The sequence below is a fragment of the Solanum pennellii genome, chromosome 9 (genome assembly GCF_001406875.1).
Source record: "Solanum pennellii chromosome 9, SPENNV200".
In the NCBI taxonomy this organism is placed as follows: domain Eukaryota; kingdom Viridiplantae; phylum Streptophyta; class Magnoliopsida; order Solanales; family Solanaceae; genus Solanum; species Solanum pennellii.
The window spans coordinates 80,056,378-80,062,473 of record NC_028645.1 but is presented as its reverse complement, the minus strand read 5'-3'; the positions used below and the strand labels follow the sequence as shown (position 1 = coordinate 80,062,473).

At 26.9% G+C, this 6,096-nt stretch overlaps 1 long non-coding RNA gene across 2 annotated transcripts; it reads left to right on the top strand.

Annotated features, from left to right (window-relative positions):
* Positions 1 to 246: 246 nt before the first annotated feature.
* Positions 247 to 5,212, top strand: LOC114073991. 2 transcript variants are annotated; one of them, XR_003574516.1, is made up of 3 exons: positions 247 to 658; positions 4,573 to 4,645; positions 4,891 to 5,212. It is a non-coding gene; the product is annotated as an uncharacterized LOC114073991 (long non-coding RNA). The 2 variants fall into 2 exon arrangements; XR_003574515.1 differs by lacking the exon at positions 4,573 to 4,645.
* Positions 5,213 to 6,096: the final 884 nt, after the last annotated feature.

Sequence of the window (6,096 nt, the reverse complement as noted above, 5' to 3'; positions counted from 1 at the left end):
TTTAAATATGTTATCTATCATAACAAACAAAAATACATGATAGTGAAAATTAATGATATACACTGTGTAAACGCAATTGACTATTATATATGAGATTAGTAATTAATCCGAAAAATAAGTTTATTCAACTACCACAATAGGTTGAGATTAAATGAAGTAGTGGATGAAAATCATATCTCACACGTAAATAAATCACTATAAATTGTGGCACGCTTTAACAAGACGAAAATCACAAACATATAACAACAACAAATTAAAGTTAACCAAAAAATAATAATCATGACAATGTATTTCTCATCACATCATCACTTTCTCCTTTGCCTCTTCCTATTTAGTTTTTTATGTGTTAATTCACAAAGCTCTTATGTTGTGGTCTTAATAAATGAAAGTCAAAATAATGTGGCTACAGAACAATGTTATGTAAATTATGAAATACATCCTGGAGAGGAGATCTTATTAAAACCAGGAATGTCTGATCACATAACCACAACCTTTCATCCTGGAAAAAGTAACACACTTTCTTGTAACTTACAATTAGGGGAAAAATATGTGGATTTTTTCACGTTGTTTGATTCGGACGACGCAAGTATTTGCCACAATCCTAGTGAAGAATGTCTATGGAAAATACATGAAGTTGGACTATGCATGTTCTCCCAAGGTAAATGTGTAATGTTCCAATGGTATAATTATTAATCGAATTGACATATTGCAAGTGAATTAATTAGATATAATAATGTTGCAAGTGAACCAACGAAATATATTGCAAGTGATGAACTAAAAAATAAACACATCATTTGGAGGAGAATTTCTAAGTAATTAATAATGATGAAAATTATAGCATGATATATCATATGAAGTTTTATGAAATTAATGAGAAAAATTTATGAATCGAGTATCAACTTATTATTTTGTTTACTCTTCCAAAGTTTAATATGCCTATACCAAGAATCCTTTCTCATTGGATTTATGGGTAGATTGATATTCATGACACTCCAATGTCATTTGAATTAAATAAAGGGTCTATGTAATCTATTTTGGATAGTTCGAGAATAGTTTTGATATTTTTTGATTAAAAATAAAGAAATTAATTTTAAACTTAAATCCAATTTAAAACTTATTTTTATATTGTGTGTTGAGAATATAATTAAATAATAAAAATATATTCTCTCTAATAGTTTAAGTTTTTAGATGAGATGGTGGTACACTTCATCGTGATATTAGAACAGGCATGGTCCTGAAATCAAATTTCATCATCCCTCATATTTTTTTTAAAAAAAAATTAGAAACTCGAAGTAAACAAAATTTACCGATGTGAAACATTGTTTATCAGGAAAATCAGAAAATTTACTTTCTTTTACTGATTTGTTCAAGAAAAAGTAAACTTCTACCTTAATTAGCTATAGTAATTCGTGCTAGCTTTAAATAAAGGGCAATATATTTAGTTAACCCAATACGGATAACTACTACTAGAAAAATTGTGGAAGAGTTTTGACTTTTATACGTTAATAATAAATATTTAGCTTGATATTTACCTTAAATTATGCAAATTTATTATAGTTAAGTTATTTAATAACATAAAAGTGTGTATAAGTTAATTATAGCTAAGTTCTAAAAATATGTGCAAATACGCATTATGCATAGATTAGCGTCATTAGCTTGATATAAATATTGAATATCGAATTGCTGATTAGTTTTTGCCATACATCTAATTTTATACAAATTGTTCAATTTTGTGTAAATTCATTTATACATTGTAATTTATATAATAAGATTTGTATTTGTATAATTATAAGTGTATAGGACGAATATATATATATATATATATATATATATATATATACACACACACACACACGCTTTTCACTCGTTTTATACAAATACAAGTGCATTTTATACAATTTTATATCGAAATGTATAAAATGACTAATTAATTGTATACTGAATCAGATGGCAAGAAAAAGGGAAGCACTACAACAAAAACAACTTTTAGCAGCATTAAATATTGACATTAATAAAGAGTGTTAAAGTCTTTAGCGGCATTAGTTAAATGTCACTAGAACAATTATCGCTAAAGCTTTAGGGTCATATACAAAGAGTGTCAATGCCGCTAAAAATACATATTTAGTGGCAATTAAGAATTAATTGCCGCTAATGATTATTTTTGTTATAGTGATGGCTGCTGCGAATTATAATCAAAATAAACTATGGCTATAATATTTAATTTAAATTAATAATTTGCTATTTTATACAGATTTTCCCTTTAAAAAAAGAGCAATCTCATTGGGTTTATGGGGATGCTCCAAAAAGCCCTTTAATGCTCAACCTAGCAAAAAGTCCTTAAGCCCAATAAATGAATTTAACAAAGAAATTGGTAGTTATATTTGAACAATAACTCACAAAGAACACATTTTGAGCCCTTTTACACATAATGAGTCAAAAGTCTAAATCTAGAAGTCCAAGCCCAACACAAAAAGAGAGAATTATGAATATTTAGACACAAAATCTTACATAAATATACTCTTCGACAGCCATCAAGCTTACCAACATAGCCGAAGTATACACTAATGATGCATTCCGGTTGAATATATTGTGTATAACTATGTATATTAAGTATATTGTATATACTGTCTATACATTATGCACATATTCTATAAACTTGATGATCAAAGCTTGATCCTTGTAACTTCCTTTTTTTCTTCTTAATTCACTTCCAAAACTCTCATCAATCCAATAATTTTAAGAGTACACAAGTATTAATTCCTAGATTTATCTCTTGATTGGCTCCACACATGTGAACATCATAAAGAAAGATGATGAACATATTCTTTGTATTCAATGGTGGGTAGCCAATCTTTCAATAAACTTTTTCCAATAAGGATGGTCAAATCAAAACTTTTTATCACTTTCACTTTTAAGACCATAATAATAATATGACTAGTACACTAGACAAAAAATAATAATCATGAACACATTATTTACCTATCTTTATGTCTTAAACAGCAAATTGCCAAAAAATAAAAGGGACAATGAATCATGAATTCCCACACCCTTTTCCACCTTTTTTTGGGGGGTCAATTCAAACAAGATTGTAAGGTTCTAAGAGATTTATGGGTAATGTTAGGTTTTAATTAAGTCGAATATTATTGAAGCCTTAGAAATGTCAAATATTATAGATAGCGAATGTTTGAGGCAATAATAGATCTCTAATATCATTCTTAGATATTTCAATCTGAACATGTTATATTCATGTATTCAACGAATTTATAACCTAACCAGTAACCAGCATGCTCGAATAATCTTAAATGTTTTTATAATAAAAATAAATCATTATAATTATTCAACGTGAAATTTTTAGTAAATAAAAGTTATCAACTTGCGTTAACCATGTCCCAACATGCATATGTTAGTAAATGAGAAAAACAAATAGTTGTTACTTTTTTGCCAACCTAAATCGGAACATATATATAAACATTGTCATAAATAATTTCAAAAAAAATATATGGATCGGTACTTTTTCCATGCAAAACAATATGATCCACTTGGTAATGTTTCTCTAGTATTTATGTAATTAATAAGTAACCTACAGTGATAATATATATATATATATATATTTATATATATATATATATATATAAAATAATTTCTGTGTTTGAATACCTCAATAGCTTTAAATTTAACATTAAATTTTAGTCAAACACTTAGTTATGATCGTTTTCAATCGAGCACCTAAGCAAAAAAGTAAGTTTTCCTATTAGACATGATAAATAAAAACTATTTTTTTATATATATATAATACGACTTGAAGTTATATATACTGAATTATATATCAACAATTGTACATAAAATGCAATTGAATTTATAATAGCTAATCAATTTATCATTATAGAAATTAGTAGTAGTAATTAACATATCAATTTATTTTCAATTATTTTATAAATAAATTATCTACTTATATAAGCATTTGTTATATAGCTCGTTACATAGAATTTAAACACAAAAAAGTTATAGAAGTAAGTTCACTTTTTTTTTTTGTTATTGTATACCCAAGAAAGAAAATAAAATAAAGTATAGCAAATAAAAAAAGGAACCAATATACAATATATCCCTGTTTCAAACGCTTTACACAAAGCAAAACACATAGAATATCTAATTATCTATGCATCACTAAACCCAAAAAATTTAGGAATATTTTCTTGCATGTTATTGAAGTAACATAATAGAACATATATATCGTTTGACCAGTTAATTACTTTATCTACATGATCGAAATATGCATAATATATTCAATATCGGTATATATGTAGTGTATATGAATATATATACACAATATATTCTTATATTTTATACGTATTTTGTAAATTAGATTATCGAATATCGTAGACTCTTCGTAATTATCCTTATTACTATATATACTATAAGAAAACACAAGATGTTCTTTCTCGTGGCCCAATGGTCCCCAACAAAAACACCCTTTTGTCATCTCCAATAAATAGTTTGAAGAGAAAAAAAAGAGGTGAAATTAAATTAAAGTAGTATTAGTAGTAGAAAACTTTATTTTTGTCTTTTTGACAGAGGCACTTTGGAAGAAAATGATGTTACATTATCCTTTCACTTAACATGATTGTGGATGCATCATTATCAAAAGGTACTAAAAATCATCATTTCACTTACTTATAAGTATTCATTGTCTCCTATTTTTGTGAAAAAATCCTTTTTGTCCAACTACTAATCTTTCTCTATGCATGCGTGCTTCTATCGTTATATTTTATATATATATACACACAATTTATACATTTAGACGCACCAATCATCTTCAATGCACCTTTAATTATTTTTTAGATTATTTTAGGTATTTATATTAGAGTCTGACTAAATTTGAATTCGTGTCAGGGGTAGAATGTGCAAACAAAGGTGATCTCGTACAAGGGGAATTCAAACCTAAAACAATATTTTATTAGGAATGAAAAAATATTTATCACTCCATCATAATTATTTAAGTCAGCTCATACAATCAAGTGCATTAAATTGATACCCTCATTCATGAGATTTTTATTTTGTATAAGAGACCTTGACCGGTGGAGAAAGAGACATTTAGTGGCAATAAATTTTTATGTAGATATATTTAGCGATAATTGGGTTAATATTGTTGTATTTAGAATTGTTAATATTTTAGTTGCATTTTATGGAACATTGATTATAAATATTCATATTATATAACTGTTGTTAATTATAATATAGCAACAATTATATTATTGTCAATTGCCACGAATTCTTTATTTGTTATAATGATTTTGGTTAAAATTTGTCTTCGTTTTTTTATAATTTTATCTTATACTCCTTCCGTCCGGAATTGTTTGTCATGTTGCATTTATCGAAAGTCAGTTTGACTAATTTTCAAAGGTAAATTATATCACATTTATTCGATATTTTAAAAAAAAAATAGCAATTCTAAAACTATATGAAAAGTACTATAAGTTACAATATTTTTTGCATATTAATATAATGAAAAAATACATCTTAAAATGTTAGTCAAAATTTTTATAGTTTAACTCTAAAATAGAAATCATGACAAATAATACCAGAGGGAACATTAAAGAAAGCATAATTAAGGGTTTATAATTCTTTCAAAAATAAATTCATGATATTTGAAGAAAAAGTAAGTCTTATAAACACATAATTCAGTAAAAGGTCTTTTTATTTAGGTATAGTCCAACAGTTAAATTAATGTCACGACCCAAAACGGGCCGCGACTGGCACCCACACTTATCCTACTATGTGAGCGAACCAACCAATCTAAACCCCAACATTTTAACCATAATGAACAAAATACGATGCGGAAGACTTAAAACTCATTAACGAAATCAATTAAATAACTTCTAAAATTTATCAATCATTATTTATCCCCAAAACCTGGAAGTCATCACCACAAGAACATCTATCCTCAAATTACTAATCTAAGAGTATCTAAGAAGCTAAAATAAGTAAAAAGCTAGTCCATGCCGGAATCTCAAGGCATCAAGACATGAAGAGGAAGATCCAGTCCAAGCTAGAAGCAATAGCTCACCCTGAAATCTGGCTTGATGAAGACTGGCTAGA